The 27,101-nt window shown below is 44.7% G+C and overlaps 1 protein-coding gene across 2 annotated transcripts in view; it reads left to right on the forward strand.

Moving 5' to 3' along the window:
- Bach2 (BACH transcriptional regulator 2) overlaps nucleotides 1-27,101 on the forward strand; it is a 347,663-nt gene that overhangs the window by 55,815 nt on the left and 264,747 nt on the right. Inside the window, exon 1 of one of the 2 annotated variants that reach the window (XM_076564020.1) lies at nucleotides 25,557-26,160. The exons of the other annotated variant lie outside the window; for it this stretch is intronic. The gene's annotated coding sequence lies outside the window, so the exon portion shown is untranslated. Of the gene's footprint in view, nucleotides 1-25,556; nucleotides 26,161-27,101 lie in introns of those variants that run through there. 2 annotated transcript variants of the gene reach the window in all.

Genomic DNA, 27,101 nt, shown 5'->3' on the forward strand with positions numbered 1-27,101 from the left:
TAAAAACAAACATGACCTTTGATCCTACCAGAGATAATCATCATCTCTTAGTCATATAGATAAAATTTCTTAGTCATATCTAACTATAGATATAAACATATGTACTTTGCCAGAAATTGTTGAAATATTTATACACAAACATTTATCATTTTTAAAGCAAAAGAGAGAGTGATCCACAGTGCTTCAGAGGGGTAGCTGTATCCCTTCACTCTTCACGGGGACCTGTCAGTCACTCGAGAGCCGGCACCTGGCTCAGGCACCGCCATGACATTTTCAGTTGATCCTTCCTTGTTTTCTTTTCTAGTTGCCCTTCAAATAGAAAGTTCATCGCCTCTCCTCAGCTGGTAATGTGATTTACCTTCGAGTGTCTAGGAAGTCAGGCTTGTTGCTGATTTTATTGTTTAGCGGGGACTGACTTTTGGTCTGAAGCCAGTGTGTTCCCAGCTGATAGAAAACGAAATCCACCAGCCCCCATTTCAAAGATTGCCAGGTTTATGGCTCAAAGACATTTTCTAGGCCAGCTTAAGTAATCGCTAGGCCTCTCCTGGCATACCACAGGCATACTGATTGCCTATTGGTTATAATCCAAAGATTATTTGAGCATTGTTCTACAAACACAGATGCCTTTTGGTCAGAAAAATTTATTGCAGCTTCTAATGTGCTCCCTTTGCTTGAAAATCAGTGTCTGAATTACTGACTGCAGTTTTGATTCAGTGTTAGAATGTGTCATTTTTCTTAATTTTGAAAATAAGAAGTGCAGTGTGTGCTTTTTGGACTCAGACCCACAGCAAGTAGCTGTTGAAAAGGAGACACCAGGTAAGCCTCATGCATGGCAATGTTATAACACCTTCTCCCATGATGAAATAGGCCATCATTTCTTACGGGGGAGAAATGGCCACCTTGTCACAGGAAAATGAGAGCTGAGTAATAATGGGTTTTGTCCAGCTAGCCTGGTAGACTAGCACCAGTGGCTGGCAGGCTTCTAGGAGCCCCTGAAGACCGGCTTGTTTTCGTAGGTTTCTGTCCAGTACCTGACCTCTCTCATGCCTGTACCATCCCGGCTTCAGTTTCTGCTCAACGTGCAACACCTGGGAGCAGAGGCGAGTGAGCTTCGGCAATCAGCTTATTTAGATGAATTATTTTCTTTGTAGATAATTGGCAGCTGAAAAGTAGAAATCATTTAAATAGTTTTAAAGCAATTTATTTGGACATCAGTAGTTGTGCTGGTGTGTGTGTGTGTGTGTGTGTCTGTCTGTCTGTCTGTCTGTCTGTCTGTCTCTGTATGTGTGTGTGTGTGAATACACCAAGAAACTTAATATTTTATCAAAGGCACAACTCTAAAAATGAAACCTACTGACTAGTTTCTATGGCAACCACTTCTGAAATGTATCTGGCCGGTGTGTATCTTCCTATAATTTTTCTTTGCATGTTTTAAGGAGTTCCTTGAATTTTCTTTCCTAAGGTGGATGGATGGATGGGTAATTAAGTGACAGAGATAGAGATGCATTTTCCCTAGGGAGAATTTAAGACTATTATAAAAATTTCTTTAGATTCATATAGAATATTATTTTATTCTCAGCATAAATATATTTGACTAAGGGACAGATCTATTGTTTTAATTTATTTTAAACTAGTAATGAGACCTGTTAAGTACTAATTCATAAAACAGCAAAATAGGACCCTGTTTTCTGATATTAACATGTGAGGTACATTGATTTCTAGAGTGACTGATGGCCTTTTAAATTCAGACTCATTTGCTGTTCCCACAAGACCTTGTAAGGTCTTGGTGGATCTCCTTCTGGGACTTAATCAACCTTCTTTTTAGCCATTCTTCCTTATCAGAGGGTATATGACTGGAACATATGATAGAAATCACAGCTAATTTATTCATGGATCTCAATGTTTCCCAACAGGTTCATTCAGAAAAGTTGGCAATGTAACCATTGGCAAGAAAGGATTGTGTTGTATTTCAGGGTGTTTTTTTTTTTAACGAATTTGGGGGTTATTCGGAGAAACATTTCTGCTTTCTCAAGCTCTGTCATGTTACAAAATGAATAGATATGGCCAGATGTTCTTGTGATATAAAACACATGTTCACTGAGAGTAGTGGCGTCACAGCAAGCTCACAGCATTTATCTGGTTAAATCCAGAGGGAACCATTCTATGAGGCAAATAAAGTGGCAGGAAATAGAGAGATACTAAGGAAATAAACTGTACTGGGCCCAGCAGCTGGGGAATTTCGTGTGGCCTATAGAGATGACAGAGAAGCCAGGATGTCTCGGAGCCTGTTAGATACGTTTGGTAATAACAACACGTGGTAGGAATGAATATTTAATGTTGGAGCCTGTTTCTGCACTTTCAACTCCTTCCAGGCCTTGACACTAAGATTCTTGATGCTCCTGGGTGAGGGGAGATAGCTTTGCCTCGCCCCCTCTTACGAGACCACAGAGTGTCCAGTTTACATTTAGCCCCAGTCTGTCCAAGTAAGAGGCTTCCTTTTCTGTTCAGGGGGCTGAAGCTGGCGATTGGCTTCGCCTGGCTGTCCAGGAATGGCTCCTTCTGCATCCACCCCATCAGCTGGGGTTGCAGCCACACATCATTGCACGCACTGCCTTTCTGTGTGTGGGTTCTGGGGGATCCGACTCAGGTCCTCAGGCTTCTGTGGGAAGTACCTCAGCCCCTGAGCCATCTTCCTGGCCCTCTTGCATCTTCTTTGTGTGGTTAATGGTCACAGAAACTTTGATCAGTGAGCTGTGTTAGCTCAGACTTTCTCTATTGAAAAAGGTCAGGCTATCTTAAACACAAGCTACTTGACAGTTTGTTACAGTGCTTGTCTTTGGGCCACGCCACTGGCCATAGCCACCGGTGGATCCTATCCATTGGTGGATAGGAGCAGTATTTCACAGTGAAATTCACAGTATTTCACAGTGAAAGCAAGCCAGGAATAGACAAACAGAAATCACAGGGGCAGTGGAGGGTTTGAAAGGTGAAATCACTGGCCCAAGGTAACTTAGCGGGTGAATGGCAAAGTCAAGTGAGCTTCCAAAGCCGTTCCAAGTCTACCATGAATGACCTGATCTCCGTGCAAGTGTGCATACGGCTTCTGCCACCTTCTCAACAGCAGGCTATGGGACTGTTGGCCAAGATGAATTCCTTCTAGTCCTCAGCACCTACCATGAACACCTTCAGCGAGACTGGCTAGTGGTCAACTGACTGTACCTGGCTCTCTTTCTTCCTAAACTGTCTTTTAGAATATGGCTGGCGCGAACAGTCTCATTCATTTGACATTTTTATTGCTTTCCACTTCAAAGCGTGACCTTTTTCTGACCTGGCCTCTTAATTCTGGAGAAATCTTGACTAAAGTCCTATGAGCAGACAAGAGCTTTCTCAGCCTGTTTTGTGCAAAGCTCTGACCTTCCTGGAGGTGTTTCTTGGTCGCTTTGGTAAACAAGTTCATGGAAGTGTTCATCAGTTCAGGTAGCAGGCCCTAGACAGATGTGTCTGTGTTCACACCATCACCTCTCGGTCTTACTGTGTGGGCTCTCAGGGAGCATGCTGTATGGGAGACGGCCTAGCCTCTGCTCTTGATCTGTTTATGAGGAGGAAATTACAGTGTTTTTCGACATTTACAGAAACGGTGACTGAAGCTCTGACTCTTGATGTGTTTAGTCTTTACATGTGCTCATCTCTACATCAAAAACAGAGGAAGCCACAGGAAATTGCTGCCTGTATTTCCAGGAAACTGAACTACATCACCAGCTGCCCAATCTGCACAGCCCAGAATACCCTGGTGTAGGCATCGGCGTGCTGATGGAGGTGGAGATAAGGAGCGGGAGTGCTCTCATCCTGTCACTGCGCTGGTAGAAGCTTAGAGAAAGCAAGCCCGTAGGCTTAAGGGAAATTTAAGAAAAAAAAAAAAAAAAAAAAAACGCTTCAAGCCCTCAGTTTCTGAGAGTGTGAATACTGTATGACTGTGAGCTGTGTCCTCTGCCTGACCCAAGGGGCTATGGTAGCACTCTCTCATCACAAGGGACTGAAATGCCTCTGGGAGGATTCTCACATGAGCCTGTGTAGTTGGGAACTCTAAAGACAATAAACTTACGCTGGCCACCTACTAGTTTTAAAACTGTCTATGCTGGTAGTGGTAATGACAGCTGCTGGTCTCTATTGAATGTACCATGGTGTACCTGTATTTGCCAAGGACCCCATGCACATTAGTTAATCACATAAACTCTCCCAGAGGCTTGCTGTGTTATTCCAATTTTCAGATTGAATACTTGAAACTCATAGGGCTTAACTACTTTGTCCAGGTCACCTAGGCATTGAAAAACCGCAGATTTAAACCTAAATATATGTTCTTCCAGGCCAGCAGTCTGAGTGGTCTGATGGGTTTCACTAGAGGTGGCGTCTGTGTGCACAGGAACTCTCTAGGGCAGGCTGAGAAGACACAGAGAAGAGGCCCTGGTGCAGGTCTCACCTCAGAAATCACATTCAATCAAAATGTCATTAAAACAATATGAGGAATTCACGTTGCTGTGTGAACTGAACTGTTTTATAGGCATACAAGTCCCTATCCCTCAGACCAAAGACAGGCAGACTAGAATAGCAGTCAGCACAAATACTTGAGGCTTAGTGGTAGCTATCTAGCAAATAATACTCTGTATCATTGCAAAAAGATTTCCTGTGGATGGAGGGATACAGCCTGTTAAATAGACAACACAAAGTAAGAAAAGTGCCTCTAAGGATTAGAAATGGCAAGAGGATGTTTAAGGACTTGGTAGAAACAGGACTAGAACTTTCTGGCAGCTATTGTGAGGATGGGAAGAGAAGTCTCATGGAAACTGGGCTTGATTTTTCTTTTAGAGACAGAGTCTCACTGTACAGGCCTCCAACTTGCTAGAGGGCCCTTAGCAGTCTCAGGCTCACAGACCTCCTGCCTCAGCCTCCAAAGTGCTGAATTACAGGTTTGTTCCATCATGCCTGGCTGATTTTCAGGTTTTAAAGGAAAAAGGAAATCTGTTAAAATTTTAGAAAAATAGTGTGCAAACTGGCATAGAGATTGTAGATATCGCATTGGTTTAAGGTTGGTGGCTTGAAGCCCCTCAGTGTATGTATAATACCCTTATTTTTAGGATTAAAAGTCTTACATGGTATAAAATACCATGACTTAGAGATTGACTATTTGGTTTGTGTATATTCTGTCTTAATTTCTCTGTCATCCCAGGCTTATTGTTGACCCTCATGGACATTTTCTCAATAACTTTTATGCTAATAGAGAAACAGGGAAAATAAATGAGTTCTGGTACTTACAAGGGGACATTTTAGTGTGTTTTCCTCAGTGGGTGGGAATGACTCAGAGGAGTTCTCCACGTGGGTCTACTTGTCCTGGAGCTCTCTCTCACTGTGCTCCTCCTGGGTCACGGGTAAGGCAGGAGAGCAGGGACGCATAAAGGGATGGGTTTTAACCCCATTATATCTTAAAAAACGTTCTCCTTTGGAGAACTGCTACAGCGTGAGGGTGGGGGAGCTGCTGGCTACAAGGGGTGCCTTGAATATTTGGAGTTCGGGCCTGATAAGTAGTTCCCTCTCCTTCAGCAGTAAAGGTGGAAATTCGTAGAAGGCACACTTGTTTATTTGTACCCGTGGAAGGTTCATATTCTAGTTAGACCCCTCCACTTTGGGTCGGATATACTGTGTCTGTGGAAGGCTGGAAGACCAGCTTATTTCTTCCTGATGAGAAAATAATAATGTCTAGCTTTCACTAGAGTTCTCTTTATCGCCAAGGCTCTCTTAAATATGGACTAATTAGTTAAAATGGAGGAAATCTGGCAAAATAACCTCTCTTTGAAAACCAGACTTAGAATATTCCATGATTTGCTGTATTTTTGGAGCAGAAGCCTTTTTATTATTGGCTGTAATAGCAAGTGGCATCTCTTATTATGTTTGGCTGCTGACATATCAAATTACATTTTAGTTGGTTGTTATAACATGAAATAGTAGAATATGAGTAGACTCTAAATGAGACTCGCAGCCCTGGGACATGGAAGAGTTGACATTAAGGGGTTGCCATGGCAACCTGTCAGGATGTAGCTTTATAATCTTTTGGATTAGGTTCTGGCCCAGGGTCACTGTGTTGGAATTGGATGGGGATTTGGTAGCAGGATGCAAACGTTGTATCTTTACTCGACATCATTTAAATTTGCTGGTTGGTCATGTTGCCAAGGTCAAGCAGAAAAGACACCGAAAGAACATTTAAATTACTGTGGAACCTAGACAAGGTCACATCCGCCAGTGAAAAGATTCAGTGTCTGAGACTCAGTAGCCAAAAGACAGGGTGTCCTGTCCTTGGGCAGCGAATACAAAGTATGTGCGTAGTGTGCCTGTGAAAGGGTATATCGAAGGCAAAATTGAGAAATTAAACCTTTTTATAATTGCCTTAGAGCAGTGGGACTGAACATCCTCAAGCAAACAGTTTGGCCACAAAGCTAACCAAGACTGTTGTCTGAGACACAGCTGAAAACAGCCTGCTCTTCTGGGTGTGGATTGTAGATCAGAGAAGGTCTCGGGCAGATGGTGGCGGGAATCTGTTGAGAACAAGGCACCGTCACATGGCCTCATCCATGAGCGCTGCATCTTGGCGTAGTCATGTGTCTCTGAGTGTGACCTCAGCAGGGATGGAAGCCGTGTGGAAGAGGGAGAGTTCTCATTCTCAGCCAGACCCCATGATCTGGAACAAAACACAGCTCCTTTCTGGGTGCCCCGAGGAGATAAAGGGGTTGCGTTTCCTCTGGTTGTCTAGTGGTGGCATTTATCATCTTGTGGGCATAGCCAAGTGTCCGCCTTGCCCTTTGCCAGTTAGCTCTTGTGTCCGCCCTGACTTGGCAGAACTGTCCGTCATGGTGAGTGGGACCCACTGTCCATTAAATGAGAGAGCAAAAGAATTCCTCCTCACCCCCATCATCCTTCAAGTGTTCAAAGTCTGGCTTCTGAAGCAGAGGTTGCTGTATGATAAGGGAAGGATAAAATCCACACTGAAGATGGCTGGTCACAGTGCACTGACCTGCTGCAGTCAGCAAACTTGTGAACATTTGCTGTACGGGAACACTGCTTTGCATACATTATGCCGTCTCATCCTTGCCCCGGATCACATGTGCACATGGCATGCATAGAACTGAGCATTTGCCCTGTACTAGATATCAGGGCAAATATTCCCCACAGTCCAGAAAGTTGATACATTAAGTTAAACTTCATGACAAAGGAGGTAATCAACTCTCTTCACTTTTTTGCCGGACAAAGAAACTGAGCTATAATTACTAACTAGTGGGACAAGGATTTGATCCCACATAGCATGGCCTCAGAGCCCTTCTCATAACCTCTCCGCCACTTGTATGGTACAACAGTCAATCACCTGGAGAATTTCAGATAGGTAGGGACTAGGGGCCCCACTCCAGCCCAGTCAGACTCTAGGAAGCTGCTGTGTAGACTGGGTTTGCAAGCCAGCAGCCAGAACCACTAACTAGGGGGCAGGTTCTGTGGCTGCATAGTCGGCCGGAGCCCCTCTCATGTGTTTTCAGCCAGCGTGATTAATTTGTGCCTAATTCTGCTAATTTCACTACCTGCCTCTGAACTCTACCTCATAGTCAGATGATGGCTTTTTCCCCCCAAGAATACTATTAAACCAGAATCGTTCTTGGAGCGCTACTGGTGGCATGTCTGTGGTGATAGAGTCACAAAGTTTGCATCCTAATTTGACTCTTGTTTTTACTATGAAGTACATTTCTTTTGAAATTGTTTTACCTTTAAGACGTTGTTATATCTTTATAGTATGCTGTGATATTCTTCTAAGAGCAAAGCAAACTTCTTTTTCATGTAACTTAAGATTCGTTTCCACAAATATTGGGTCATCGCCTTCACTGTTGGAAGGACAACAGCTGTGGTGTGGTGTGCTCAAAAGCTGATAATATCTTACAGGTAACAACATGGTCAAGAGCTGGAAACCAACTGAGGAATAACTTGAGTCAGTTTATCCTCGGGGGGTTTAGTACATTCCAGTTCACATGATCAACTGGAAAATATAGTTGCATTATGAAAACATACTGAAGCAGAGGATACATTTCCTGAGTAGCTTACAGATGTCCTTGGTTAACTTAGAACTCCTTATTGCCCCAGGTGGATCTTAAATGGAGAGAGATGTTGTCTGGTGGGAGGAACACATACATGGCAAAGGCTGGGAAATAGTGCATTGCAGCTCCTGGGCTAGGAGATTGAGTTTGATAGGTGATAAAAGATAATTGAGGTGTAGAGGTGGCTATTATGTCAGATTTAACAGCAAGAATGTTTGGAAGACCTAAAAAGTGTGTGGGGGTGGGGGTGGGGGTGGTATGAAGAGTTTCCATTTTTCTTTGTGCAACTGTTGATGTCCAGATATCTGTAACTGTACTGGTGTTTGGATCACAGAACAAGGCTGGAGTGTAGGCCTGCTTATTACGACTTTCCTCAGGCCAAGCTTTTTGAAACGAACTCTGCCCCTGTTAGGTTTAGAATTTCCTCATCCTGCCGTCTGTGACTCGGTGCCCTAACACCCAGGAAAAGAAAGGGGAAGGGAGTTGGGAGCTTTGCTTTTGGAAGGGCAGAGTCAGAGCAGGCAGGGAGCTGTCATGGTTGTTCCTCTTTGTTCGGGAATTAGAACATCCGAGCAGGCGGCTCCACCCCTCGTTTTGTGGGCTGTTTTGCTCCCATATTTCCTAATTTTTCCCATGACGTTCTAGCCTGTTTCTTCACAAGACTGTGAGGCCTGAAAGACCCCATTGTTTCGCAGGAGTGCGAGCTTGTAGCGGTGCTGTCTGGCTGCCTGGGGTCTGAATGTGGGTGGTGCACCCGCTGGGCTGTACAGAGTGGAGAATGAAGGGACCCCTGGTGGGAGCAAAACACTGTCCCTCCAGGCCACAGAATGCCCTTCTCTGACAGAAGATGCTGCTTCTTAGTGTCATTCACAAACTGCAGCCTGATAGGCGGGGGGGGGGGGGGGGGGGGGGGGGGGGTGTTCCTTAGTGGCAAACCGAATGGATAAAGGCTCATGCAGACTTGGCTCTGTCTTCAAATCAATTGAAACTTTCATTCCCTGCAAGGCACTGGACGCTGTTAATCGCCTGCCGGATTCAAGTGAGTTCTTGGAGAGGCAGACCGTGATCTGCGTGACCAGTCCCACTCAGTGTACTTTCTGAGTGTATAAAATAGTAATTCTGGTAGGGAGAAAATGGAATGACAGATAACTTCCCAGTCAAGTAGATAGATTCTTTTTAAGAAAATAGGGTGTGGTGTTAATGCAACACTCTTAGGGAAGGTAGTAATATATTCAGGCGATATCTCGCATTTGTAGCTCAGGATGGCTAGGAACTCAGGCAGTCCTTCTGCTTCAGCCTTCTGTGTTCTGGGGTCAGTGGTGTGAACCCCATGCCTGAATTAAAGAATGTAATAGACTATCTAAGGAATTGGGTCTGTCTTTGTGGAAGTTACTACATGTATGTGGACTGATGGAATCTTGTTAACACTTTCAACCCAACTTAAGGAAGTCTCCCTGTTCTTGACGTTAGCAGTGGCCTAGGGACCACCTCCAGTCAGTGTTCAGTCCGCTGTGCACGTCTCTCTGCACCTCCACCTTCTGTGAGTCTCCTGGTAGCTTGCGATTGATCACTGAAGCAGAAGTGTTACACCGTGGAAATCGGCAAACATCGCGAATCAGAGTTCTTCGTCCTCAGAGCTGACTGCAAACATTTAGAGGCACACCACTGCTCAAAGTAGACTTTCAAAGTCCAGGAGGTTTCTCTGAGGAAAGTCCTGTTGTGCTTCTGCTCAGTCCAGCGATTTATGAAATGAGTCAAACCATGTGGCCCTTCTGCCTGCAACCCTCCAGGTGCTCTTAGAGTAAGAACCTCACAGAGACCTTAAGGCTACCAGTGACCTAGGGTCCTTGGCTTCTATTTCCTCATTCCTACCCCTCTCCTCAAGGTTCTCATCGCCAGACACCTGGTCTCATCACAGTTTCTGTGTGCAGAATGCATAGCTGTGCTCCTCTTTTGGACTTCCTTTCTAACCCAGGCTGGTCTTGAACTCAGTCATCCCCTCTCGGGTTCTGGGTACTTGTATTGCAGATGTACATAACCACAGCCAGCCCAACATGTTTTTTAAGTCCTTATCATGAAGCCGGTGGTACTCAGATTTCAGGGTCCATTAGGATTACCCAGAGGGCCTCAGACCAGTGTTGCTGACCAGGAACAGGTTTCCAAGTCATGCTTTTGAGGATCTTTGGGAGTAGAGCTGGAGAACCTGATCTACATGATAACTTCTTGGTCTGCTCATCGGGTGCATCCTTGAGGCCTGCTCTGATCATCCCATTTAAAACTGCAGCCACCTCCTCCATCCTTCTAGCTGACTCCAAGATTATTTTGTCACAGCTCTTGTCACCTTATAACAAAACCAGGGCTGTTGTGACTCTTATCTGTGTTTATCATCTGTCCTCAGTAGATTATAAATTCCGTAAAGATAGGAATTTTGTTCTATTTCTTCACTGTTGTATCCCAAGTTTCTCAGAGTGTTCCTGGTACATGATGAGTGGATAAATTATTGAAGAATTAACCAATGAGAAACACTGAAGCATGAATAATGTATCTCAAATATTGGCCCAGCTCCTTTGAGTCTAAGTCATTAGATGCTCTCTGGAGCATCATTTTTCAGCTTCTCTACTTTCGTGGCAATGAGAAATGGTTTCTCCTCTTGGATGAAGTTTGGTCCTGACCTGATGATCCTCATGTAGTGGTGCATCAGTGATTCCTCTTAAATTTACTTTAACTTCAAAGTGCTTACTAAACCCATGGCCTTCAACCCCTGGTCTACTTAGTTCTTGGAGAGATTTGAAAGGTTCTGTAAATATTTAATTTGCATTTCACCTTAACACTTTAAAATATCTTTATAACTATAATTTTAAAAACACACTTAATGCATTACCAAATTTGAATGCATTGAGACTGCTAGTACATTGAATTAGATTAATCAAGTTAACTTCAAAATAGTGCTTTTTGCTAATTTGATGTATATATCTGAATTTCTTACAAGTTGTTTGAGATTAAGGAGGGAAGAGTTTACTTCATCTTACAGTCCATTATTGAGGGGAGCCAAGGCAGAAACTCAAGGCAGGAGGAGCCTGGAGGAGAAACCACAGAGGAATGCTGCTTACGGGCTAACTGGAAGCATCTACTCAGCTAGCTTTCCTATGTAACTCAGAACTACCTGCTCAGGGGTGGCATTGCTCACGGTGGCCTAGACCCTTTTCCATCACTTAGCAATCACCAAAATGCCCCACAAATACACCCACAGGGCAGTCTTAAGAAGGCAATTCCTCAGGTGAGAGTCCCTCTTCCCAGGTGTGTCCGGGTGACAGCTGGAATTAGCTAGCACACAACTTAACCATTGATCAGAAATTCCATAGCTATGTTTTTTAGATTCCAGCCTGATTAGGCTCATAAATTGAACAGTTAAATTTCTCCATCACACATATTCAGCAAGTGGATTACCTGCCACAGGCTCCAGAGCCCCTGTGGGCTGCAGGCTTCTGTGTGGGTTGACAACCCACATGCTGTTACAGGGTCACTGTACTCTGTGTTTTGGATATTCCTTGTTTTAGGGAATTTAAGTAGTTGTCCAATTACACATTCAAGTAATTACATTAGTTACTAAATTTGAAACAAAATCTGACTAGATTTCTATAAAGCGTTTGGTTAAGTTTGAGGCAGATTATCAAATTATACAATGTAAGACTACAAAACCATTGGAGTGACCAGTGTAGCTTTCTATTCACATCCGTTCATCTCCAGAACACAAAAGCAGGCATTTCACGTAGTGTTTGAAATAGCAAAGCATCCAGTATCCTTCGTGTCAAGTTGAAGCCGGAGAAAGCATTAAGAGAGCAAGGAACCAGGGCTCTGTCTGAAAATCTGTCCAAGTTTTGAATCATATGGTTCAGAGAGTGAGCGATCTCTGTAGTTGCCTGTTTGGGGATTTTCTTAATTCAGCAAAACCGAATACAAACATTGAAATCAAATCCTGGATTGCTTCGAAGTCAATTGATGTGGACCCTGGTGCCCAAAAGATGCACTTCTAACCAAAGCAGAAGTCTGCTGAATACCTTACAGTACAAAGTCTTAGTTATGTTTTAGGGAGCATCTTAAAGACCTCTTACACATTGTTCTAATTTGTGTTGCGTCCCCCCATCATATTTGAGCCCCTCAGAAGTAATGATTGTGGCCATGTGTTGTGTTGTACACCTCTGACCTCAACACTTGGGAGGCAGAAACAGGAAGGTCCGGCGTCTGAGGCCAGACTAGATTTCATAATGATGTTAAGGTCAGCATGGACCCCACATAGTAGAGACCCCGTCTCAAAAACAACAGCAGAAGCTTCGGATTGTGTCCCAAAGCTTTGCCCTCTCCTGTACCCAGCACTGCCTAACCTGTGAGGAATGCTCAGCATGTGTTTAATAAATAGCATTGCTTTTTTTCAACTGCAGAGGTATCCTGCAGCACTCACCTTCAATACACAATCAGTGACATTTCACTGAAAGTACACGCTATAGCCTTAAAATACACAGCAGCCACCATGTTGGACAGTCTTCAGAGCCCTTCTCTTTCTTCTCTGAATGACCAATCATTTAAGATTTTCTAATTCTTTCTAGAAATGCGTACGAGCTCTGACTCTCTCATGCCACCTTACTTTTCCTATTTTGGCCTCAAGCTATGTTTTTTTCTTCATCCTTGGCATGGATTGGGCAAGCGGCTTAAAGCCATTTCCCCAGCCCAGTATTCCTTCTCCTGCATCTGGCTCTTGTGTGGTCAGCTTACGAGGAAAACCTGTGCACATCCTTTGACCTGTACTGTCTATAAGATCTGTGTCCATGCTGCCAGTCAGTCTATCCACAGGCAGCCACACAGCCCTTGAATTAGGACTAAAACACACTGGGAGATGCTACATGTCTACACTGTTTTCAAGAGCCAGAATAAAATGTAAAATGGCTCATTAATAATTAGTATATTAAGAACGTGTTAAAATAATAATTCATATATGTTGGGCTCATCTGCCTAATTTTCTAAAGCTTCCTAAATTAAAAGTTCCCTTTCCTGTCATCCTCTAAAACCTGTGTGTGACAGAATTGTAATGCCTCTATTAGCTAATAAAGCATATATTTAAGATCATGAGAGTGCAGAGCCACAAAGGCAGTGGCCTTTGTTTGCCCAGGCAGTGGCCTTCTTGACACCCTTGTTACACTTACTGAAGAGAACTTCCCTGACAGGTCCTCTCCAGCCCCGCTGTGTTGACAGAATCTGACATTCTGCCTAATCACTTTTTAACGACAGTCTTCCTTTTGTTCTTGGCATGTAAGAATCCAGCTTTTAAAATAAGATATGGCAAGTGTTAGTTCCTAATTAATGGCCTCCTAATGCAGCAAATTGGGCTTCAGTTCTTACATAAATAAGAATATTTTTCTGTATATCAGATATCCCAATATACAGTCAGAAGATACACTTTCATTATCTTCAGGTATACAGATATTTTAATATCTTCAAAGTACAAATAGAGTACTTCAAATCCTCTAAAGGAGAAACTCTAGGAGAATCCTGTAAATTCCAACAGCATGGGCCATCCTTGCATGCTGTTAAAGTGCAGGCCTGGGAAGGAGCTGTGTTGGCAGAGTACTTACCTAACATGAATGAAGCCCTAGGTTTGATCCCCAGCACCGCATAACCCAGGTGTGGTGGCGCACACCAGTAAGCTCGGCCTCAGGGTGCAGGCAAGAGGAGGGGCATTATCCTTGGCTGCATGGTTAGCTGGAGGCCAGCCTGGTGTATACATGAGATCCTGTCCCCACTCACCCCTGAAAAAATGCAGAAGGAAGAAAGCATCATTTTATCGGTTATCAGTTGGCTAAAGGTGGCTACATGTTCTTATTCTAAAGTGCCACAGCTCTCTCCCTGTGCCAGCCCCTCTTTAAGGGGAGAGAGCCACCAGAAAACTGAACAATAGAATTGAATACCTTAGGAGCAGGAGGGATTGGATCCTGCACTTGGTCAGGGCTATGTCATCCTGTGTGAGACTGACTGACGTCAAGCAGATAGAACGCTGAGACAAATGTGTGTGTGCATGCGGACACATGGACGATTTAAAGCCTTCCTGTCAGTAAGTGAAGTGACTCTGAAGGTCACCACAGCAACCCCAGGATCTGTCAAGAATGTACCTATTTTTAACATGCTGGATCAAGTGTCAGCACTCACAGGAGATGAGGAAGGGGGTAGAGAATGTGGGGGGTAAGACTGACTTGTAGAGACTCTGGCCATGTAAAGGCCCCTCTGGCGTGTTTACAATTCAGCTGTGCATTCTTAATGGCTCCATTGCTGCCAGGTCAGGTAACATTTTCTTTGCATGTGATGAATGGCAGAGAATTCTTTTGCAGGGGAACCAAAGGAGCTGGGAGGGGGGAAAGGGAAGACGGGTGAAGAGAGAGAAAAAGAAACATGCAGCTCCAGAGGGATACAGCCCTTGCCTTGCAGTTGCCTATGTGGATAGAAACCAGATGGCATGCTGGAACACCCGCTTGGCTATCCGAGGAGCCAAACATATGGCTAATTGTGGGGAGAGCGAGCCTCAGAGCCAGAGCTTTGCTGATGTTTCATATTACAGATTGTTACAGTGTGTCATTACATCGCAAACCTAAGTGCTTAATACCCACTGCAGGCGCTGGCCATACACTTACAAGAAGGACTTTTAACTCTTTGCAGGCTCTGAATGGAGAAGTGACATCAGAGGGAGGCTGACAATGTCTGGTGTGGAGAATTATGTAGTGGAAACAACATTGTTTTAAGACGTGGGAAGCCTTCACTCCACCGAATTCAGCTGTTTTCTGGGAAACCTTCTTGTACACGTCTCTCTCTATTCTCCCTTCTCTCCCTCCTCTAACACACACACACACACACACACACACACACACACACACACACACACACACACACACACGCAGAGGGAGGGTGGGAGGGACTAAAATGGAAATCCAGGCTGTGTCACCCACTCTGGTGGGCCAGACAGCCCCTTCACCTGGAATCCACCTCACTGCACTCAGAGGTCGCACATTTGAAGTTTCTGTTTGGGAAGCTGCGGGGCAACAGCAGGTCTGTGTTATCTGAGGAGCTGCTGAGCCCATTCATCTGCTTTTCACAGCCCGCTTCCTTTTATTTTTAGCCAGATCCGTCAGGCCTGACAGGCGGGTAATTTGAGCCAGAGGAAGGGCAGCGCTCCAGGTCCTTTCCACAAAGCAATTCTTCTCCTCCCTCCTGGGAGGGCTCCAGACTTGGCCTGCTTCAGGCAGATGGATTTGTTGAGTCATGTGAGATCATTTACACAAAAACACAGTGAGGCAGTGGAAAGAGAGAGAGAGAGAGAGAGAGAGAGAGAGAGCTCAAAGCAGAAAGGAGGAAGAGCCAGGGGAGCTTGCTAGCTGCCTAGTGCAGGAATTTTGCAGCAGACAGCTAGACTGAGGAATGCCTTAGAGTCCCTTGTATATAGGCAACGTCTAGTTTACAGCATGGGTGGAGCCGGGCTGGAAGCTCCCCTCTTCTTCAGCAGAGGAAAGGAATATGGGGACACTTCTTTTTGTAAAGCAGCACCCAGAGCAGAGACTACACTCTGACAGTGCTGGTTCCAGTAGCAGTAAGCGGCCAGTGGGCTGGTTTAGAGAGAGCGAGTCGCTCTGTGATGTAATACAAGTTTGCTTTGTCCTGACGCCAGCATGACGGAGGACACACAGGAGGGAGAGGAGGAAAGAAAGCTGGAACAGGACTCTTGGGTAATAGTTTCCAGAGATCGCTGAGCAGGACTTGAGTGGAGGGAGGAAAGTGGATGTTGTGGCGAATTGCTGCGAGGTATACCATAATTACGGTAGGTAAAATAGAGTCGTTACTATGGCTTCCATGCAAGGTGGCTTGAGCAACAATTTTGAGGTGCCAAGGAGGGCACCGTTTCCCCCACCATGGCTTTTGTTTTCCTTTAGCATTTGGGCAGTAAGAAAAGCTGGAATGGTAATTGTGGGAAGCTGTATTAACTTCACAAATCAGTTTTGCTTACTCTTTCTACCACAAGCCTTTAAAGCAGCCCACTGGAACTGTCCCCGCTCATTCATAAAGTCTGAACTCGCTCATTTACAAGGCTGCAGGAATTTTCCTTGTTTTAAAGAATAAAATGCTTCCTAAGAGAAAAATTACCAAATTATCTAAATGTACATTCTTCTCTCAAATGTTAGGAAGCGTGCTATGCAGAGAATAGGAAATGCGTGGAAACTGGAACAGAAAATTAGAAATGAGGGGCATTTCAAAAATACTTAGCATGAGTAACTTCATAGGAAGCATCCCTGCAATTTTGCGTTTATTTTCAACTCCACTATGTAGCTTTTTTTCCCTTTTTAACCACCCTAGAATGTAGGTCAACGTCACCATGGCTCCTCATATTTTGTTAGCATTTTAAAAGTTGGAACATTTTGCCAGTGTTTGGAGACGGAAATATGTTTAAGTTGCCTGTGTGGTTTCAGTAATTCCAGAATCAGCTCATACATTCCTGCTGTTGCTAGTCACCAGTGAACTTGAGTATTCAGATACACCCTCACCTGGATGAACACAGCGCTAGAAAGGTTGCCGATAAAATGCTCTATCGTTCACACCCTTCACTTTCCTCCATGCTGCTCCAGTTCCATCACTCTGCTGAGGTCCAGCCCAGCTCTGGATTGTTAGACTTGAAGAGAGAATGAGGACAGTTTTGTGGTGGTTGTGCATTTCGGGAACCCCAGACCACATAACAGCAACATTGCTGTTCCTTTGAAGTGGCCTTGTTGTAACGCTAGTCTGTGCCTCTGAGGCCTCCTCTGTGTCAGAGCATCTGATTCACATTGCTGACAGTCTGGACCAGGTAATGATTATGGACACTGTCCTGTAGGTGGGAGAGTATGAATTTCAGCAGCTTTGCAAGTTTCTGTCTTCCACATGTCAGTGGCACCTTCCCCTTATAGAGACAACCAAAAATGTCTCCACACATTCATAAATATCCCCAATGGGACAGCATCAACACTGCCACCCTGGCTGAGAAGTACCACTCTGCCTTCTCGTTTCAGCTTCACAGTTTACTGCTTGCTTCAGGAACTAGGCCTTTAGCACTTGTGAGATAGGATGTAAAGTGATCTCTTTCTGCTCTGTCTCTGTGTGTGTGTGTGTGTGTGTGTGTGTGTGTGTGTGTGTGTGTGTCTGTGTCTGTGTCTGTGTGTGGTGTACTCTGCTGGAGACTAAACCCAGAGCCTCATGCATCCTGTAGCAGTAACTTTTCTCTTGCTATGATAAAACACCCTGACCAAGGCCAACTTATGAAAGAAAGAGTCTATTTTAGCTTGTGGCTCCAGGGTTAGAGTCCATCATGATGAGGACAGCATGGCAGCAGGAACAGGAAGCGGAGACCTCATTTCCTGAACCACAGGCATGGAGCAGTGAGAGCAGACCGGAAGAGATGGAAGTGTTCTCATTTCAGAGCCTGCGTCCAGCGATGCACCTCCTCCAACAAGGCTGTACTGCCTACACCTCTCCGTCAGTGTGGCTAAATGGGGACCACATGTTCAAGCGCCTAAGGCTCTGGGGTCGTTTCTTGTTCGCACCACAGCATGTGTTGGATCTATACTGAGCCTGTAACTCACAGGTTACACCCTTCTCTTGTCATTTAAAATGGAAATACCAGATTATGTAAAGTATGTAAAGTTTTCTAGGTAGCAAACAGAATTTTAGGGAGAACACACACACACACACACACACACACACACACACACACACACACACGACTGAGGCCTGGAATTCGCTCTTGCAGAACAGCCCCTCTCTTGTCCGCTGGCCTTAGCAGGTGGAATCCTTCAGCGCTGCCTCACAGGACTTTCCCAAAGCTACACCAGAGGAAATGGCCCTACTGGCCGAGCCTTGGAATGTTGACATCAGCAGCCAGGAAATGTCTCATGGTAGCAGTGCACAGAGCTGGGGCCTGGAGCTCCCCCACTTTGTACGCCACCTCAGAGAGAGAGAAAGGCCGCAGACACAGGCTTCTCAGGAGCAACCTTCCTTTCCTTCCCTGCTGGCGGCTGTGGTCTCCGTAGGAAGGAAAGTGCAGCTTTCCACCAAGGGGCAGGCGTAAATTTCCTGTTTGTTTTGTGAGGCCTGGTCAGGACGGCTCTAATGAGATCAGAGGGGCCCTGAGGGACGATGTGGCCTGGCTGTGTCCTTGACAGTCCCTTGAGCTGCTGTTGCAGCGTGCAGCCAAGCCCGACAGTTCCTGCTGGTGACACAGTGGTGTGACTGAGCCTTGCTCTGTTTCTTACCCCTTCCCTCTTATCCCACCATTAGCATCCCGTCATCCACTTGTAAATCACGGTGAAGTAAATAGAAGGCAGCTGCTTCTCCACAGAACCGAGAGGGCACAAAGATGACCTGCTTCCTTAGAACGGTTGCCTAGACGGCTGATGCTAAGGATGGTCGATAGGCCCGAGCTGTTCTTAAGATATTTCTCACCTGACGGTACCATTAGGATGAAGAGTTAAAGAGTAAGTCGCAATACAGCTGAATCTACAACGAATATATTACTTGGTCTAGCCTGAACAGCAGCTACATGGACACATATGGGACATAAACTATGGCAGACTTGAATTTTAGGGCATTTCCGGCAGCCTAGTATATACTCAGTGATGCAAGCTGGACCACTTTTGCATAATCCCTCCCTCCACATGCACATGGAACCTTATGTGTTCGATAAAACAAACAATACTTTCAAGTATATAAGCTCCAGGTACAGAAGACCCTAATGCCATCAGTTGTGATGATGTAGAGACTGCTGTCAGCTCTCGACTCTAGGGGCTGGGATGGTCAGACAGCAAGAATGTCTTCTAAGTTTTCAGGGACTAGGATGGAGCTCCAGGGCACCATGTGTGAATAAACCTGAAGTTTCGTTGCCAGCATGGTAGGTGACAAGCTGTATTGATTTCGAAAGTCCAGCGTACAGAAGCATTTGTGCTTGTGGTCAAAGCAAACCTTATGTTTGTGGACTAGTTTTTACACCCCAGCACGTGGTAACGTCTCAGAGAGAACAAGTCATGCTACGATGAAGCTGGTGATGAAAATTGCTGACTCTGAGCCCCAGGCACGCTGAGGCAAACTCAGAGATCCTCTCTGAGGCTGTCTTCCAGTCGAGCCTATCATGCCAAGTAGAGCTCTCTTCTGGGAATCAACAAAAGCTTTTTTCCCAGAGAAGCAAGACAGGAGAACCGTGCTGGGCTTCCAAAGTGGGCAGACTGAAGCTGTGTATCCATCTCCTGTTAAGCTGCTCGCCTCTCTGTGCAGCTTGCTGTCCAGGTCTGCTCGAGAGAAAACAGGTCCTATAATTGTGACCTTTGATCCAAGAGTCAACTGGCCTCTTGGCTTCTTCAAAGAGGTGCTTGCCATTGATTTCCTGTGACATCGCTCCCTCTTCGGTGGGTCATTTGGAAGTAACTACTCATGATACTGTTACTTCAGATTTCCACCAAATCATGGAAAATGGACTTGCCTGAATTATTCAAACCCTCAAAAGAGAAGGAAGCTCTAGGAGTCTGTCTGCATGTGTTGTTTGACTGTTCCTGGGGAGACATGAGCACAAGTCTGTTCACTCCAGATACAGCGCTGACAGCAGACTAGAAGAACAACTCTACCCAAGGCTAGCTTTGTGCACAGTGTGTTTATTGGGATTACTAACATGAATGTAGGTGAGAAGTTATGTGGCGGTTTGAATGAGAATGGCCCCCATAGGCTCATATATTTGAATAATGGTTCCCTCTTGGTTGAACTGTTTGGAAAGGATTAGGAGGTGTGGCCTTGTTAGAGGAAGTGTGTTGCTGGGGGCAGGATTTGATGTTTCAAAAGCCACACTATTCCCACTTAGCTCTCTCTTTCTGCCTGGTGCCTGTGGGTCAAGATGTGAGCTGTCAGCTACTGCTCCAGTGCCATCCCTGCCTGCCTGCTACCATGCCCCACCACCATGATGGTCATGGACTCTAACCCTCTGAAATTGTAAGCCCCAAATAAACTCTTCCTTCTATTAGTCACCCTAGTCATGGTGTCTCTTCACAGCAATAGAAGAGTGACTAAGACAGGTTAGTTACAGAAGCATGGATGACTCAAATGTAGCTGCAGCACCAGAAAGCCCACCCCAGCATAGGTGATGATTAAGAAAAGTTGCATCCCTGGAGCTCCCTGCATGACTTGCAGGCAGCTCAGCTCCCTTCATGACTTGCAGGCAGCTCAGCTTGTCCAAAAGTCTCCTCTCCCCAGAAGTCATTGCTTATGTAACCTTTGCGAAGACCCTTGTGAGTCTTATGAGTTTTAGGAACTTCTTACAACTTAGGAGTTTTGTTTTTTTCCTGAGCCTTGTAAACCTCATTTATCTCCCTAGTCTCCAAGGAGCCTCCTTTCGGATGGGAATGATGTAATTGGGAGGAAATTACTAGATAACACACCTGGTAAGCCAGGTGTGGTTGCTAAACCTTCATCCTAGATGAGTGAAACTCAGGCTTCTCCATCTAAAATAGTCAGATGGATTGAGAGTTTCTTAGTACATGTGACAGCCACCAATGATACACCTTTCAGTGGTATGTACCATTGACAAACATGAATTAGAGCTCCTAAAATTAAAGCAGGACTCTGTGTATCAGTAGGGTAATGGAATCTCTTCTGTTCTTCCTCTTCTAAGGCATAAAAAAAATGATGTTCCTGGCAATATGAAAACAGAACTCTGCTGGCCAAAGTGATGCCATACTTCTTAGGTGAAGACTCTTCAATATTTTATTCTTATTTTTCATGTAGTCTTGAAATATATTCTGACCAAATGAAGACTACCAATAGATATTAATATTAAAACATTAGAAGATGATAGAATAAAGGAAAATGGGCTCAGCTGATGTCAAATCAAAGGAAATTACCTTAAGGATTGTGATTAAATTAGTGTAACTACTTAGTGCCTGTTACATAAGGCAATGTCAACAAATGTTGTGAATGTGAGGGCTACACAAACCAGACAAGTTATTTTCTTTTGAAACACTTATAATCCAATAGGATGATTGAAAGTGATTGCCTGTTTGGCAGTTTTCTGCAGAATAGAGTTGTGCTGAGTAGGGGCCAGAGAACCGAAGAGAAAAGGCTCTATCTTATTTGAGTGCTGCATGTTGGGCACTTTTTTTTCATGTTATGCCATTTGGCCCTTAGCACAGTTATGAGTGATAGAATTTACTCCACTCTTGGGGTGGGGGTGGGGATGACAAAGATTTAATCACACACTCCACTCACATGCCGAAAGACAGTTGAAGGTCAGATCAACTGTATTGCCCACAACTCTAATTTCCTTTTTTGCTGTGATAAAACACTCTGACCAAACCCAACATAAAGGGAGGAAAGGGATTATTCAACTTAAAATTCCATGTCACAGTCCATCACTGAAGGAAGCTGTTTATTCCACACGATATTGCCTCCCACCAAGGAACTCCCTTTACAGCCAAAGAAATGCAGCAGGAATCATGAAGGGTGTTGCTTCTTAGTTGGCTTGAAGGCCAATTTATATTCAAGTAGATTTCCTCTACAGTCCAGGGTCTCCGGCCTAAGGATGCTGTCACAAACAGTGGAGTAGGCCTTTCTATATCAGTTAACAGTCAAAACAACCCCCAACAGACATGCCCACCATCTTATGTAGGCAATTCCGCAATCAAGCTCTCTTCTCCGATGACTTATGTCAAGTTGATGGTCACAGCTAACTAGGACACCCATCAGGCCCTGCTTGGGCTGCTCTCCTCAGAGGTTTCTCTGTCCCACAAAGCCGCAGTAGCGCAGCTCTGGAAAGGCCAACGGACAGGCTCAGCAATTCCACCCTTGGAAATGTAAAGAAATGGAAACTCCTCTGGCTGACTTCCAAGGTCATGGGTAGTAGATGATGTGCACTGGCCCCCTGTAGCCCACTCCTAGATTTCAAAGTGTAACACAAGTCTCTAACACTGAACAGGGAAGTTGCTTTGTGTGATACTGTTTCCTTCCTTTCATGAATCTCATGAACTTGCAACACCTGTGCTACGTTCCTTCTTTGCTGGGACAGGCACCAGGTGGCAGACTCGGTGGCGTCTTCATGGTCTGACCATTCGCTCTTCTCATTCCTTCTGGATTCTTGTTTTGGACAGTCAATACGGCAGGAGATGCAGCTGGGACAGGTGGCATCTTCAGTGCCACTGAGAGACAGATTGGCTTTTGGTAGTGGCTGCCTGACTCTAAGCATTGGTTCCCTGGCAGTTTTACCACCACAGGAAGTCAGTCACAAGTGTATGGACCAGGAAAGGTTGTGTGGAAGTATTGGCACTCTTGCTTCTCAGTGGCTTTTGTTCTTTTCTGTCTGACATCCAGAGCAGCTTCTTTGTTACCAGCAGGCATCCCTTCTTTATAACACAAAGTCGCTTGTTTCCTCTTCCTTGTCACAATTTCCTACTGAACTATAGTTCATATTCTAGCTAAAATGCCGATATTAATTTCCAGTCACATACCCGGCCCCGGGGAAGAAGCCATGGTAACAGCTGTAGAAAGGTGCTCTTGTCTCTGGCTTTGGATGGGTGCAGGCATCAAGGCGGGTGGCAGACCTTGCCAGGCTCTTGGTCAGCGCTGTGGTGGGGTTGCTTGCTGCCTCAGGATGGGCTTGGTGAGAACACTGTGGCTCTGAAGAAACAGCTACACACCCAGAAGTTCCTGCAAACAGTCCTCAGGCAGCCCCCCCCCCCCTTGTTTCGCTGCCTCTTCAGGAACAATGGAATAAGCAGCCTCAGAAGAGGTGTCATGGGGAAAGATCTTCCCCTCCTCTTTGGGTACTTAATTCTAGCGCCATGTTCCTTCGAGTGGAAGGGAGCTATTAGAATTTCTGGAATAAATTGGATTTATGTTCATCTAGTTTTGCACATGGATTCCAGTTCAAGGCTGTCAGGACTTGAAGAAACATGTGAAGTACTCCAATCCTAAAAACGGGCAACTAAAGGTTTCTCTCACCTGCTCTTCTGATTGCCCAGGCTCCTAAGTCCTGGATTTTGAGGCATTTCCCCAGGAGTGTCCTGTCTTTTCTCTCTGAAGTCTTCTCATCTTTTTATTCTTCAGTCACTCTTACCGAAGCTCTTGGTCTATCTGTCAAGTCTAGCTCTTTGTTTACACTGCTGAGTGTAGTGTAGGGAAAAGCATGGCCAAGAGAATCCACGAAGGTCCCAGGGCACATGGCATCTGAAAGCCAGCAAGGGACATCTTTAACACTGTGAATAGTGAGGTGCTTGCTTGCATTGGCCTATATCACTTTGGAGAGCCTGAGCTACCCAGCTTTGAGACAGATTACAAAAGGCTTCTAGAATAAACACTTGGGGAGGGAGAGGAGCATTAGAGAGGGGAGAAAAGCCCGAGTCAGCATATTCCATTCTCAACTGTCAGTATCAACAGCGTTTTTCAAGGGCCAAGACATGGCACACAAAGAAACAGCTCTTGACACTCTTAAGCTTCCCTTAGAGGAAGGAGGATGGAATCAAGCTGGCTTATTCTGTTCTTATCATACCTCAAAGCGTCTTAGCAGTGATCCAAGGTGAAACAGGTCTCACTGTAGGTGGAGGTTGTTGGTAAATAGTGGTGAAACAGGTAGACCCAGTCTTCACCTTTCTCCAACTCCCACTTGCTGAGGCCCAAGACGCCCAAACCATGAGCGTATATAACCCTAGAAATGCCACCCGATGTGGGATTCTCACCAAGAACCTGAATCTACCAGTCCCCACCATAGAGAGGACTTGGCTGGTGAGGGGCACTTGGCTATATTGCCAGTGCTGTTTTATTTGCTTACCTGATCCTTACTTTTCACTTATTTGGAAACTTTCAACCCCACCCACTACCTGTCTACCTTCTTCCTTCCTTTCCTCCCTCCTTGAAACTGGGACTTAAACCTGGAGCCTTGAGCATCCTGAGCAGGTGCTCTGCTGCTGAGCCACAGCCCAGCTCCCCTGCCTTCTTCTTAGACTTGCCATGTCCCCATCCTTCACGCTCATTCCCACTTCTTCTACTCACCTTGAAGGTTTACGTTTCATTGGCCTTTTAGTTGTGTAGGGTTGAACACAGACTTTATTAACCAGTGGGTCAGTTTTGTCAGGATCAGCTGACTAGGAAACACAATGGCATATGGGATTGGTTTCCTAAAGGCACCCTTTAAATCTCTACTTAATTTTGCTCAATACAAGAGGATCTCAACTTGAAAGAAAAAGAAAATATTTAGAAATTGAGTGAAGACACCCTTGATTCTGTTATGATATCTTGGGCAGGTTGTGTCTTAATGGTTTGTACTTAAGAGAGCAGGTTGTGTTTTTAAGCTGTAGGCCTTTCTGTACTGCTTCATAGGCAAATTGACTGTGGGACAGCCAGGTTTTCCATGTTTCAGCAGAGATGGGAATATTTGATAGAACAAGGCCAATTTTTCTGGTTGCTGTCCACAAATGAGCTGACCCAGTTTCTAAAAGTGTCATCTATTCACCAAGGTATTTTCTATTAGCAGTGGTCATATATATGATATATATGATGTATATAATATACATATATATTATATATATCATATATATACACACACATGTGTGCATGTATTTTATTGGCAGAGAGCATGTGGGGTTTACTTTGCTCTTTGTACCTGTTTAAATTCCATAGCATCTCAAAAGGAAGTCACCTCTAGCCCAGAGTCTCCAGCTTATTATAGCATGACCCAAAGGACTTTTCACATCCTTGTGTCTGGTTAGGAAAACTCTCTTACATTGACGTCAGGACTGAGAGCATTAATCAGAAAACACACTGTATACTTGTAACTACTAAACAGCTGTGTGTTCTTCCCAGTAAGTGTTGAAGAAAATCTACAACCCTGGGAGGGAGACAGCTCAGTGGCTCGAGTGCTCGTTGGGCAAGCATGAAAGTCTCAGTTAGAATCCCAGAACCCATGTCAAACGCTGGTCATGGCAGTGCTTTGCAGACCATACCTTTAATCCCAGCGGTGGGCAGCAGAGATAGGAGGACCTGGGGCATCGCTGGTCAGCCATTCTAGCCCATAGGTGAGCAACAGGTTCAGTAAAATACCCTGTCTCAGAAAAGAAGGTGTAGAACACTTGAAGAAGACACCAAAGCCGTGTGCATGCCATGTGCATGCATGGGCAGGGGCACCCATATGTACATGCATGCTCTTCACTCCTTCCACCCAACACACACACACACACACACACACACACACACACACATTAATTTTTTAAAAAAAGATTTAAACCCTGGCACTAAAATATTTTTCCTTAAAAAAAAAAAAGAAAAGAAAAGAAAAAACCTCTAAGGCTAATAGTTATCAAGATTGTTTTCAATCCCATGTCAATAGTGTGTTCATGAGTGAGAGTAAAGAACTCTCTATGTCACTTATATGTCCATCAAAGAAGTTTTAGTCTGGCTTGGTTGTAGAATGGCGTACATGCAGATGACCTAAGAACACCTGAGGGAGGAACAGGGAGGGACAGGACAGTTAGTTTACTGAGAACCGTGTGTTCAGATTCCAAGGATTGAGGACTGTGGGGAATAAAAGCTGGGTTATTTGGTAGCTGGCCGAGCATCTTTGTCTGTCAGTTAAGACATTGTGCCATTTCCTGTGTGCCAGTGTAAACAATAAAGTGACATTTTGTGACATTAGACATCTCTGTAAGGAATGGGGACAAGCTTTCCAGTTATGTGATAGGCTGGATTTGAAATGGATCAATACATGTACTAAGTAAGAAACAACATGTATAGAGTTTCTACTTTAAAGGTCAGAAATCCCTTAGCCACTGCTTCTGGTAATTCAGTTATTTTTCATCATTTTTCATTCATCTTTTAGTCAATTGGATACTGAATTTTTATGCCGTTGAAGCCACTGTTGCCCAGACATTGCGTACCTATGGAGATGTCTGTGTGGACTCACCCTGCAGAGATGGGGTGCTGGGATCCTCCCTTGAGTACTGTTGCTAAGGTGTGTTTCTACTGAGGCTGGCATGCCATTTTCTTTCAAATCTCTGTCTGCCATGATTGGCAATGGCATTACCTTCTCTCCTGGTTTATTTATTTATTTTTTTAAAAGGTATATAACATTATGTACACTGGATAGTAGTATATGCAGATTAAGAATTTACCTTTTGAGCCGGGCGTGGTGGCGCACGCCTTTAATCCCAGCACTCGGGAGGCAGAGCCAGGCGGATCTCTGTGAGTTCGAGGCCAGCCTGGGCTACCAAGTGAGCTCCAGGAAAGGCGCAAAGCTACACAGAGAAACCCTGTCTCGAAAAAACCAAAAAAAAAAAAAAAAAAAAAAAAAAAAAAAAAAAAAAAAGAATTTACCTTTTGAAAACACAATTGCAAAATACTTCTCATAGTATGGAAAGTGTCAGTATGGGGAATATAGCATTGCACCTTGCATCCTGGCCTCAGTGAATGTGTATTCTCAGTAGACAAAGATAGAGGACTAAGAACAGAAGGGGCTGTGGTGGGCCATTGAGAGTCTGTGATTTTTACTATTAAATCACTATAGTTCTAGTTAAGTCTCTAATTCCATTTTTCACAGAAAGATTCAGACATTGAAATACTTTGTAGATGCAGCCTCTGAGGAGATGATGCACTATCAGTGTACTGGACAGTGCACTGCTTTCCTCTTGTAGCTCTGTGACCATCTTTCAAGGGAAAAAGCCACACATCTACTCCTGTTTTCGTTTGATATTTGACAAACCAAAAGCCCTGGAACCATACCACAGTTTTATTCCAAAATGTGAAGTTAATTAAAATAATTTAAAACTCTGTAAAGAACCAATAGCACAATCCAAAACAGATCCTTAGTCTGGTTTTGGAGGGGTGTGGGGGTACTGGATTACTTTGTTCATTTGGCTGATGGCAAACCAACTTCTTAAAATCCTTGGTGGAGTG

The sequence above is a fragment of the Peromyscus maniculatus genome, chromosome 2 (assembly GCF_049852395.1).
Source record: "Peromyscus maniculatus bairdii isolate BWxNUB_F1_BW_parent chromosome 2, HU_Pman_BW_mat_3.1, whole genome shotgun sequence".
Taxonomy (NCBI): domain Eukaryota; kingdom Metazoa; phylum Chordata; class Mammalia; order Rodentia; family Cricetidae; genus Peromyscus; species Peromyscus maniculatus.